At 38.5% G+C, this 13,081-nt stretch overlaps 1 protein-coding gene across 1 annotated transcript in view; it reads right to left on the bottom strand.

The window, feature by feature from the left end:
• mgl (low-density lipoprotein receptor-related protein megalin) overlaps positions 1-13,081 on the bottom strand; it is a 1,043,262-nt gene that overhangs the window by 446,053 nt on the left and 584,128 nt on the right. The gene's annotated exons all lie outside the window — the stretch shown is intronic.

Genomic DNA, 13,081 nt, shown 5'->3' with positions numbered 1-13,081 from the left:
ACCTTCAGAACTAAATATAAAGTTTCAAGAAGTAGCTGTCATTATATACAAAGGAAATTACAATTTAGATTCCTAGTGTGACTTAACTTTTAAGCTTCTGATAAAATATACTCAAATTTGAACAATTTTAAAATTTTCTTCTACTGGACAGATCCTGATTTTTCTCATTCTATTCAAGAATTATACCAGAGAAAACTCTCATTTATTTCAAGATGATATGCTCAGTCTAAATAAAATGTCATTTACATAAGAAAACATTTATTACATTATTGTAACCCTTATCTTCTTTTCAAGCAATAATAACTGTATCTATCCAGAATAAAAATAAATTTTTGTTCACTTAGTTTATGCCCTGTATCACCTTTGTTATAACTGTCAATTTTAACCAACTGTTAAAGACTGACTTTTAAAGTCAAAAAGTTTTAACGAGGCCACTTTATGCTAAAATAAAACTTCCAACTCATCTACACATTTGTAAGCAAAATTTCATTTACATAAGAAAACATTTATTACATTACTGTAACCCTTACCTTCTTGTTGGAGGACGTTTCCACTAAGATATACAATTCAATTTATTTTCAAAATCATTGAACATGACTGCAAAAGCATCAGCCCAGAAACTTTACTACCACACCTTGTACATATGTACTTCAAACACACACACATGCATGCACGTACACACATTTTTTTTCTCTGCCACTATTTCTGCCATATATAGGCTAATGTGAAAATTGAACTACATATTAAGATTTAGAGTTCATGATTTCACAATTTAAATTTTGTCTGATCAACTACATTTTTACTTGGAAGGGGGAGTCTGCGTGATTATTCATTATTATGTTAATAAACTGATAGACACTACACTATTATATCATGTGATATATTAAGTAATTTATTATCGAAATTATATAATTCAAAGGAATTTAACCACCTCAATGCCACACACTTAAACTATTTATGACTAGCAACTCACTGTTTTCCTCCTTCAGGGCTTAATGGATTACATTAACAGACCTAAAGTCCATAAATGTTATTGCTTTACTTTAGTTTTGGAACTGAAGTAACCTTATTTTTTTAATGGGGGGGGGGGAAATCGATGTACTGGTCGAATGCAAAGTTCACTCTTCAATACACACAATTTAGCGGAGCTTTATAAAGTCCAATTTAGTCTCAATACCTCATGATTACAACTTTTTTTTTTTTTTTTTTTTTTTTCAAAAAAAAAATATATATATTTGTTATGTAGAACTAAGACATTTCTAGACTAAACTGAGCATGGGGGAACAACTTTCCCATTTAAGAAAAAATGTAGTTGATTACACAAAATATTTAAATTTAGAAATAGTAAAACTTAAACATTACAAATTTCAAAAATTTAGGCCAAATATTCCATGTACAAGATGTATGTGCAACATATGAGAAAATCCTGCATTCAAATTCACACATAAATAATTTACGGATGCCAAAAAGTGTGTCAAATTTTTACAGGGAGCTCATTGATTTTGTGATAACTGAAACGAAAATGGAAGAGAAAAACTGTTGAAGCTAAATGTAAAAAAGGTAACTGGGGTGGATGGCATCTATGACATAAAGGAGGTAGCAAAAGAAGCCAGCAAACCTTTAGTCATGATTAGAAGAGCAATCAAGGGAGGTTCCTGTGGACTGGATGAGTGTGAATGTGTCCCCAATTCACAAAGGGGTGATCAAAAGGTGACATGGGTAATTACAGACTCGTTAGCTTGACTTCTGTTACAGAGATAAAAATGGAATCACTGGTTAAAGTAATGCAGGACCATTTGGAAAGGAATGTAGTTATATTGTAGTCAGAATATGGATTTGTTAAGGGATAATTTTATCTGGCCAATCTGATTGGATACTGTGACACAGCATCAAAGGAACTGGATGTAAAAAATAATTTCAACATCATAATATTAGATTTCAGTTATAATATTAGACTTTTACCGTTGCATATAAAAGACTGCTATACAAATTGGAGCAGAGTGGCATAATGAGCAATGCCACATAATGAATGGGAGAGGACAGAGAGTGGTTATCAATCCAAGAAGTAGTATCCAAGAAGAGCAGAAGACACTGCTCTTCTTGGACTACTGATATTAGTGAAGTCCCAGAGGGTTCAGTGCTGGGCCACTGTTGTTTTCTATATTTATTAATGATACTGGTGAAGAGATATGAGGCTTTTTTGTCTAAGTTTGCAAATGATACAAAAGGTTGGCTTCAATCACAATAATCAGGGTATACTGCTGCAACACTATCTAGAAAATTTAAGCAGCTGGGATCAGAAGTGTGAAATGAGCTAAAACATTGACAAATGCAAAGTACCTTGTATGGGTAACAGTAATCCCAGATTAACATACCAACTATGTGGTACCACACTCAGGGTAGTGGCAAAAGAAAAAGATGTGGAGGATAGTTGTTCAATCAGACTGAAGCTCTCTGAGCAGTGCAAGATAGTTTAAGATGTTTTGCCAATGACATATGGAAATTTTTCCAGTAGGGATAAGGAGGTGATCATACCATTGTATAAGGCAGTGGTTTTCAACCGGGGTACTGCAACAACAATTCAGGGGTGCCAAGTAATTTGGGTTTAAGTTACTTAAACTTATTATTATATTTTTTAAAATTTATATGTTTATTTAATTATAAAAAGGTGTACAGTATCTTTTTAATTTTGTGGTGATTTATAATTGCTGTTTACTTAGTACCTCTATATAAAGAATAAAATTATTATATACTGTATATATATAATTTGTATTATGAAATGTAATTTTTATAATTATATTATTGTAATAACTATCATATAACATATATATATTTTTAATATTATATATATATATATAATGAATAAGGCAAATATACACACACACACACAGAATCGGATCTAACAGGCAGAAAATTGAGTGGGGTGCTTCAAAATAAAATAACTTAGGGGTGCCGTTATTAAAAAAGATCGAAAACCACTGGTATAAGGCAATGGTAAAGCCACATCTTGAGTACTGCATATAGCTCTGGAAGCCTCATATTAGGAAGGATGTGTATCTGTTGGAATGGGTGCAGAGAAGAGAAACAAGATTAGTGAGGGGAACAAAATGGTACTCTTACCAAGGACTATTGCTGCATATTGCAGTGTCTGGAGACTGAGCACCAGTGAGATCTGATTTAGTTGTTTAAGGCTTTGAATGAATAAAGAAATAGAAAGTGAGTAAGCTCAATGTTAATGGATTCCTTCCTCTAGCTCATATTACGGATTGATTGATTGATTGATTGATTTGGTAGTTGTTGGCGCATCGGCTTCTGTGGCCATATTGCACCTCCCAAGGTTTTTGCAGTACTTTGATCCAAGCCTGAGGCGGGAATCGAACCCGCGACCTTTGGGTTGCTGGGCAGGTACTTTATCCACTCGGCTAGCCCGGTCGGCGCATATTACGGAAATGAGGTGGCATAAATTCAAAGTGAGGAAGGATATTTGCAGGGTAGATGTTCAGAAATTTCCCTTCATTCAGTGGATAACCATCCCCCTTGCTGGCTGATTGCTGGAACAAACTCCCATCTTGGATCCCAGACAGAGGTGAATAGCTTGCATAAATTGAAGGAAGAACTAGAAAAACTGTTGAAGAGGGTGGACAGGTAAAATGGGAGGTGTTGGCTTTTTTTTATTGGCTGATGCTCTATAAGCTTGCTTTCTTGCATCATTTGCCACTAATAATAGTAACCTTGAATTTTCATGCATTTAATAATTTTATAAACTTGAAAATGGAAGAGAACAACAGTTTTAAGTTTATAATTTATGTATGATGTGTTTAATTTTTTTTAATTAATAAAATTTTTCAACATTGAAAATAAGAGGAGTAAAAAGCACATTTTTATATTTTTAAAATTTTCTTTAATATATAAAAAAGAAATTTAATTATTGCAATCTCTAACATAAGGAGAAATACTGGTAGACTAGGCAGAATATAAAAAAAAAAGCCTGGCGGATCCCATACCACCGCTATTGTGACAATTGATGGTGCCACTGCTGCTACTGGCTTAACAACTGTGATCTCTCTCTCTCTCTCGTCTCCTCCCATTGATCAACTTACCTGAATGATCACTCTCCACTGTGAATTTCTGTACTTTCAGCACTAATAATACTATTCTAGTTCTTGGATGATGGTCAGAAACATTCTTGGCCCCACGGAGGATCCTCTAATCCCAGTTTCTCCAATCAATAAGGAGAAAATTGAAATCAACCACAAAAAGGCATTTTAGTATTGCTACAGGTAATGCTAAATGAATCACATTAGTAATAGTAACACAAATCACAGCCTAAGGCGCATTTAGGGCTAGAGCCTCAAGCTGCGAACAAATTTAGACTATGTATATAAAGTGCTTAGCATCATAATACACAGCCATTTCTGAATAAACAGAAAATTTTTAAGGTGGCATCGTTTTAGGTTATATCTCATATTGTGAATGCCTTCACAACGAGTTGCCATGATATTGCACTACTTCGAATAAGTAACGCTTCACCTAAGGAGAAGACTAGTGTTACTTATTCTCAGATAGGTACCACCACCCAGACAGCACTGTTTCAGGGCTATTTGGCCCTTCGTCAGTGAGTGGGTAGGTACCCAAGTGATGCAATGATGGCAAAAACAGTTATGAAGTATAACTCCACAATATGAGAGATGCCTGATGGTGTATGATGTATTTAGACTAAGGCGCATTTAGGGCTAGAGCCTCAAGCTGCGAACAAATTTAGACTATGTATATAAAGTGCTTAGCATCATAATACACAGCCGTTACTTATTCGAAGTAGTGCAATATCATGGCAACTCGTTGTGAAGGCATTCACAATATGAGATATAACCTAAAACGATGCCACCTTAAAAATTTTCTGTTTATTCAGAAATGGCTGTGTATTATGATGCTAAGCACTTTATATACATAGTCTAAATTTGTTCGCAGCTTGAGGCTCTAGCCCTAAATGCGCCTTAGTCTAAATACATCATACACCATCAGGCATCTCTCATATTGTGGAGTTATACTTCATAACTGTTTTTGCCATCATTGCATCACTTGGGTACCTACCCACTCACTGATGAAGGGCCAAATAGCCCTGAAACAGTGCTGTCTGGGTGGTGGTACCTATCTGAGAATAAGTAACACTAGTCTTCTCCTTAGGTGAAGCGTTACTTATTCGAAGTAGTGCAATATCATGGCAACTCGTTGTGAAGGCATTCACAATATGAGATATAACCTAAAACGATGCCACCTTAAAAATTTTCTGTTTATTCAGAAATGGCTGTGTATTATGATGCTAAGCACTTTATATACATAGTCTAAATTTGTTCGCAGCTTGAGGCTCTAGCCCTAAATGCACCTTAGTCTAAATACATCATACACCATCAGGCATCTCTCATATTGTGGAGTTATACTTCATAACTGTTTTTGCCATCATTGCATCACTTGGGTACCTACCCACTCACTGACAAAGGGCCAAATAGCCCTGAAACAGTGCTGTCTGGGTGGTGGTACCTATCTGAGAATAAGTAACACTAGTCTTCTCCTTAGGTGAAGCGTTACTTATTCGAAGTAGTGCAATATCATGGCAACTCGTTGTGAAGGCATTCACAATATGAGATATAACCTAAAACGATGCCACCTTAAAAATTTTCTGTTTATTCAGAAATGGCTGTGTATTATGATGCTAAGCACTTTATATACATAGTCACAAATCACAGCATAACAAAAGGTGAAACCTTGTGCAATGTTCACTGATCATTCTGGAACAGGACATGATACAGCCAATGGGATTGTCTATGTGTGCGTTCAGTTGCAGAGAGAGTGAAAAAATTAGGTTCAAACTCCATGTTCTGGCAGGTGTTTATGAGAGTTTGAAGAGTAGCATTAGCATTAGCATTAGCATTAGTAGAGGCATTTGATGCAAAAAAGCAAGCTTATGCAGCATCAGCCAAAAAAATAAAAAAATAATAAAAATAAATAAATAAATAAAAAAAATATAATAAATAAATAAATAAAAAAAAAAGAAACCACTTCCACTTCACCCCTCTGTTCGTTCAAAATACCTGTCCAGCTGAGCCTTAAACTTATTTAGGCTATCAACTTCCACGACAGGGGGTGGAAGTCTGTACCACCAACCAACCACCCGCTGGCTAAAGGCAAATTTCCGCACATCTATCCTACATCTCTCTTTCCTCAATTTGAATTTATGTCCTCTCATGTGATTATTCTGAACGAGATCAAGAATCCCATCAGCATTGAGCATGCTCAAACCATTCAAGGCTTTATACACCTCTATCAGATCACCTCGCTGGTGCCTAGTCTCCAGACACTGTAATTTGCAAAACTTAAGCCTTTCTTCGTAACAGCACCCCTTTGTTCCATTCACTAATCTTGTTGCCCTTCTCTGTACTCGTTCCAGCAGCTCTACATCCTTCTTGAAATGAGGCCTCCAGACCTGTATACAGTACTCTAGGTGTGGCCTGACCATTGCCTTATACAATGGAATAATCACCTCCTTATCCCTGCTGGAAAAATTCCTGTATATCATTGACAATACTCCATGAGCTACTCTTGCAGCCCGTCTGCACTGCTCAGAGAACTTCATATCTGCCTGCACAACCACCCCCAAGTCCCTTTCATTCTCTACCACTGTCAGTGTAGTACCACAGAGTTGATACGTTGCTCTGGGGTTGCTGTTTCCCATGTGTAGTACTTTACACTTGTCAATGTTAAACTTCATTTATCACCTCTCAGCCCATCTGCTGAACCTTTCCAGATCCTGTTGCAGCAGCATAGTGTCAGTAGTGTCCTTGACAACCTTCCTACCTTTGTATTGTCTGCAAACTTTGACATTAAGTTTGATATACCATCATCAATATCATTTATGAATACAGAAAACAATAATGGACCCAACACTGAGCCCTGAGGGATTCCACTAATAACATTAGTCCACGACGAGCAGTGTCCATTGATTACCACTCTCTGTCTTCTCCCACTCAGCCACCCCTTTATCCACAGCAGCAATTTGCCTCCAATGTCACACTGCTCCAATTTGTGCAGCAGTCTTCCATGTGCAACAGTATCAAAAGCCTTTCTAAGATCCAAGTATACAATATCAAAGTTATTTCCTGCATCCAGTTCCTTTGTGACTGCATCATAGTATCCAATCAAATTGGTCAGGCAAGACTTCCCCTTAACAAAACCATGCTGTGTCCGAGGTATAACTGAAGTCTTGTCTAAATGATCCTGCAGTGCTTCTTTAACTAGTGCCTCCATTAATTTTCCTGGAGCAGAAGTTAAGCTCACAGGTCTATAATTACTTGTGTCAGTCTTTGATCCTCCTTTGTGAATTGGGGTCACATTTGCAAATCTCCAGTCTGTGGGTATCTCCCCTGAGTCCAAGGAAGCTCTCATAATTATGGCTAAGGGTTTGCTTACTTCCTCTGCTGCCTCCTTTAATATAACTGGATAGATCCCATCCACCCCAGGTGCCTTTCTTGTGTTTATCTTCAACAATTTCTCCTCCACTTTACTCTCAGTTATTACAAGATTCTCTAGCTTACTGCTAGAGTTGAATACACCTCTGGCTTTCCCCTCGCTAAATAATTCCTCATGTGTGAATGTCGATGCAAAATATTCATTTAGTTTGTTAGCTACCTGAGCAGGATCATCAACAGTTGACCCATCGATATCAAGTGGTCCAATCTGATTCATCCCCTTCCTTCTAGAGTTTACATAAGTAAAGAACTCTTTGCTGTTTTTCTTTGCATCCCTTGCCAAAGATTTCTCGTAATCTGCCTTCGCCTGCCTAACCTCCTTTGTAACTTGGTTACAGATCAACTTGTATCTATCATAGGCTTCTGTGTCATGTGTTAATTTGTATGTATCCCATGCATGTTCCTTCTCTGCCATATGCCTCATCAGTTCATCTGACATCCATTTAGGCCTAAACCTTGAACAATATTTCTTGGTTGGTATGTAAAGCCTAGTAGCTTCCAAGATAAGTTCTTTGAATGCTTCCCATTTTGCATTTGCTGTTGGTAACATCATCAGTTGGTCCCACTGTATAGAATTTGAATACTGTCTCAGTCCATCGTAGTCGCCTTTACGAAAGCAATAACCCTTCCCTTTACCCCTAATGGTAGTTACCTCTTTGAGTAAATCCCACTTCAGCACACTGTGATCACTGCCACCTAGTGGTTCATTTATCTGCAGATTCTTAATGCATGAAGAATCACTGCTGATAATCAAATCAAGAGTATTCCTCCCTCTAGTTGCCTCCCGAACATGCTGATGTAGAAAACAATCATCCAATAAATCCACAAAAGCCTTGCTAGTGTGTGAGTGAACAGCCCCCAAATTCCAGTCAATATCTGGGAAATTAAAATCTCCCATTATAAGACTCTCTGATTTACTGGCCCACTCTATTTCCCTGTACAGTTTCTTATTATACTCATCAGAGTCATTAGGCCTATAGCACACTCCTACTTTGAATTTTGATCTCCCAATGCTTATGTCACACCAAACTGACTCGACACTGCACTGTCCAGCGATGTCCACTGGCTTCACTTCCTTGGATTTTATGTATTTCTTAACTAATAGCATAACCCCTCCTCCCTTCCTATCTAGTCTATCCTTTCTGTAGACGTTGTGCTCCCCAAATTCCAGTTCTGCATTCCTTATATCTGTGTGACACCACGTCTCTGATATCCCAACAATATCTGCCTTTGATGTTTTGAGCAATACCTCAAATTCATCAAATTTATTTACTAAACTCCTAGCATTGGTGTACACGCAAGTATACATGCACCTATTTCTATTCTTAGCTACCCTAACACAACCCATGTGTTTACTTGTACCGCAATGACTCCCAGCAGTCTCTGAAATATCCTGCAACTTGTTTTTCAGGCTTCTGCTCATTCCAATAGAAGCAGTGCAAGAATCTCTTTCACCTCTGCCGGTGGCTACTGTTAATCTATTCGTCTTTGTCTCCCCCCAAGCTAGCAGTTTTCCGACCCACCTAACACTGCCTCGATAGCATCAGCAAATATTCTTGCACCCTTTCTATTTAAGTGTATCCCATCCCTGTAGAAGCAATCTCTCCTGTTAACAAGTACAGTCCAGGCTGAAAAAAATTCTACCCCTTGAGCCTTGCACAATCTTTCCAGGGCCGAATTGATCGACAAGGCTCTCATCATATACTCCCTCCTATCATGTCTGGGTAGAATTGCAGACAATTTCAAATTCAACCCTATTTCACGGCTTTTTTTCAACAGTGACCTGTACTTGTTAAGCAATTCTGCCGGTCTCCTACTCTTGATATCATTAGTGCCAACGTGTACAACTATATCACCTTTTGTGCCCTTAAAAGATGATATCTGCTCTACAACGTCATCAACCTTTGCCCCTGGCAGACATACCCTGGTCCTGTTCCACCTATCCTTTTTACAAAGCATGTTCCCCGTTTTCCTGACAATAGAGTCACCAACAACTACTAGTTCCTTTGGGACCAGCGCATTCTGCCTTGGGGGTTGCCGCTGTGTTGCGCGATGACCAAGTGCAAGCTCTGGCGTTGATGTGGGCAGCTGAGAGCTTGATGGGCCCCTCAATTTAGTTCCTTCGAGGGCATCCAACCTGTCCTTCAAGCTCTCATATAGGGTAGATACCCTCGAAGGAATTAAAATGCTCTCAGCTGCCCAACTCAATGCCAGAGCCACACACTTGTGAGCAAGCAATGCAGTTAAAATCCCCAAGGCAGAATGTGCTGGTCCCACTGGAGGTAGTTATTGTAAGCAATTCTACTGTCAGGGAAAGGAAATACATTGCACAAAAAGGACAGGAGGAATAGAACCGGCAGGCCTGACGTAGCCCAGTGGTCAGGAGCGAGAGTGCATAGCATGCGTTCCTTGAGTGAGCCGGGGTTCAAACCCGTGACTACTAAATACGATAAATATTTGTATTGACGATTTATTGTAAACTCTACTGACTTGGTTGTCGTGCCAGAGTATAAACAGAAAATTTAGTTATTTATATGTCTACTGGGATCAAAAGTAGATGACATAGAGCAGATATCGTCTTTTAAGGGCACAAAAGGTGATATTGTTGTACACGTAGGTACTAATAATATTGCATCTACATTCACACGAGGAATTCTGTAAGCAAGGGGCGGACAGACGTTTACTAAACTCTAACATTAAGTGAAGTTGTGAAGGTATTCACAATATGAGATATACTTAATGATGCCAATTTATAACTATTTATGTAGTTATAAATAGTACAGAAATGTATAATTATAAATAGTACAAAAATTATAAATAGTACAGGCTATGTACAGAAATGATGCAAACACACTAACTTATACTTTGGTTAAACTATTTACGTAACCTAAGGCTTTAGCCCTAAACTATACCATAATCTAAATGCCGACCGGGCTAGCTGGGTGGGAAAAGTGCCTGCCTGGCAACCCAAAGGTCGCGGGTTCGAATCCCGCCTCGGGCTTGGATCAAAGTACTGCAAAAACCTTGGGAGGTGCATTATGGCCACAGAAGCCGATGCGCCAACAACTACCAAAAAAAAATCTAAATTACTCCACACCATCAGGCATCTCTCATATTGTGAATTTATACTTCACATCTGGGTTGTCATCAGTGCAACACGAGGGTACCGGCCCACCCATTGATGAGGAGCCAATAAGCTCCAAAATGGTGCTATATGGGTGATGGTATCCGCTGAGAATAAGTAACAATAGTCTCCTATGGTGAAGCGTTACTTATTCGAGGTAGTGCAATATAATGGCAACTCGTTGTGAAAGTATTCACAATATGAGATATACTTAATGATGCTAATTTATAACTACTTATGTAGTTGGTTATGTACAGAAATGATGCAAATGCATTAACTTGTACGTTAGTTAAACTATTTACGTAACCCGAGGCTTTAGCCCTAAACTATACTGTAATCATTGATAAATATACAAAACAATGGTGGGCCCAACACCAAACCATGTGGACTCCACTAATAACATTAGTCCAAGAAGAGCAGCACCCATTGATTACCACCCTCTGTCTTCTAGCACTTAACCATCCTTTTATCCATTGTAGCAACTTACCCTTAATACCATTCTGCTCCAATTTGTACAATAGTCTTCCATGCGCAACAGTGTCAAAAGTTTTCCTGAAATACAAATATATGATATCAAAATTATTTTTTGCATTCAGTTCCTTTGTAACCACATCATAATATCCTTTCAAATTTGTCAGGTAAGACGTTCACTTAACAAGCCCATGCTGTGTCTGAATTATTGCTGCAGTCTTGCCTAGGTGATCCTGCAATATATCTTTAACCAGTGACTCCATTATTTTACCTGGAACAGAAGTTAAACTAACTGGTCTGTAATTACTCGTGTCAACCTTCAATCCCCCTTTGTGAATTGGGGATATATTTGGACATCTCCAGTCCGTGGGGACCTCCCCTGAGTCCAAGAATGATCTCATAAATATGGCTAAGGGTTTGCTTAGTTGCTTTCCTGCCTCCTTTAATATAAGTGGATAGATCCCATCCTCAGGTGCCTTTCTTATGTTTATCTTCAACATTTTGGGGAGTACAATGTGTATAGAAAGGATAGACAGGACAGGAGGGGAGGAGGGGTTATGCTATTAGTTAAAAAACACATAAAATCCAAGGAAGTGAAGCCAGTCGACATTGATGGACAGGGCAGTGTCGAGTCAGTTTGGTGTGACATAAGCATAGGTAAATCAAAATTGAGAGTAGGAGTGTGCTATAGGCCTAATGACTCTGATGAGTATAATAAGATACTGTACAGGGAAATAGAATGGGCCAGTAAATCAGAGAGTCTTATAATGGGGGATTTTAATTTCCCAGATATTGACTGGAATTTGTAGGTTGGTCACTCACACACTAGCAGGGCTTTTTGTGGATTTATTGGATGATTGTTTTCTACACCAGCATGTTCGGGAGGCAACTAGAGGGAGTAATACTCTTGATCTGATTATCAGTAGTGATTCTTCATGCATTAGGAATCTGCAGATAAAGGAACCACTGGGTGGCAGTGATCACAGTGTGCTGAAGTGGGATTTACTCAAGGAGGTAACTACCATCAGAGGCAAAGGGAAGGGTTTTTGCTTTCGTAAAGGCGACTATGATGGGCTGAGACAGTATTTAAATTCTATACAGTGGGACCAACTGATGATGTTACCAACAGCAAATTCAAAATGGGAAGCATTCAAGGAACTAATCTTGGAAGCTACCAGGCTTTACATACCAACCAAGAAATATTGTTCAAGGCTCAGGCCTAAATGGTTGTCAGATGAACTAATGAGACATATGGCAGAGAAGAAAAATGCATGGGATACATACAAATTAATGGGTGACATGGAAGCCTATGATAGATATAAGTTGGTCTGTAACCAAGTCACAAAGGAGATTAGGCAGGCAAAGGCAGATTATGAGAAATCCTTGGCAAAGGACACAAAGAAAAACAGAAAAGAGTTCTTTACCTATTTAACCTCAAGAAGGAAAGGGATGAATCAGATTGGTCCACTGGATGTTGATGGTTCAACAGTTGAGGATCCTGCTCAGGTGGCTAACAATCTAAATGAGTATTTTGCATCTACATTCACACATGAGGAGTTATTCAGGAAGGGGAATGTCGTAGGTGAAGTAAACAATGGCAGTGAGCTAGATTATTTTCTAATAACTGAGAGGAAAGTGGAGGAGAAATTGCTGAGGATAAACATAAAAAAGGCACCAGGGGTGGATGGGATCTATCCAGTTATATTAAAGGAGGCAGCAAAGGAAGTAAGCAAACCCCTAGCCATAATTATGAGAGCTTCTTTGGACTCAGGGGAGGTACCCATGGACTGGAGATGTGCAAATGTAACCCCAATTCACAAAGGAGGATCAAAGGCTGACACAAGTAATTATAGACCTGTTAGTTTAACTTCGGTTCCAGGAAAATTAATGGAGGCACTGGTTAAAGAAGCACTGCAGGATCATCTGGACAAGAATTCAGTTATAGCTCAGACACAGCATGGTT

The sequence above is a fragment of the Mastigoproctus giganteus genome, chromosome 9 (assembly GCF_048544385.1).
Source record: "Mastigoproctus giganteus isolate SK-2022 chromosome 9, ASM4854438v1, whole genome shotgun sequence".
Classification (NCBI taxonomy): Eukaryota; Metazoa; Arthropoda; class Arachnida; order Uropygi; family Thelyphonidae; genus Mastigoproctus; species Mastigoproctus giganteus.
This window is presented reverse-complemented; position numbering and strand designations above follow the sequence as displayed.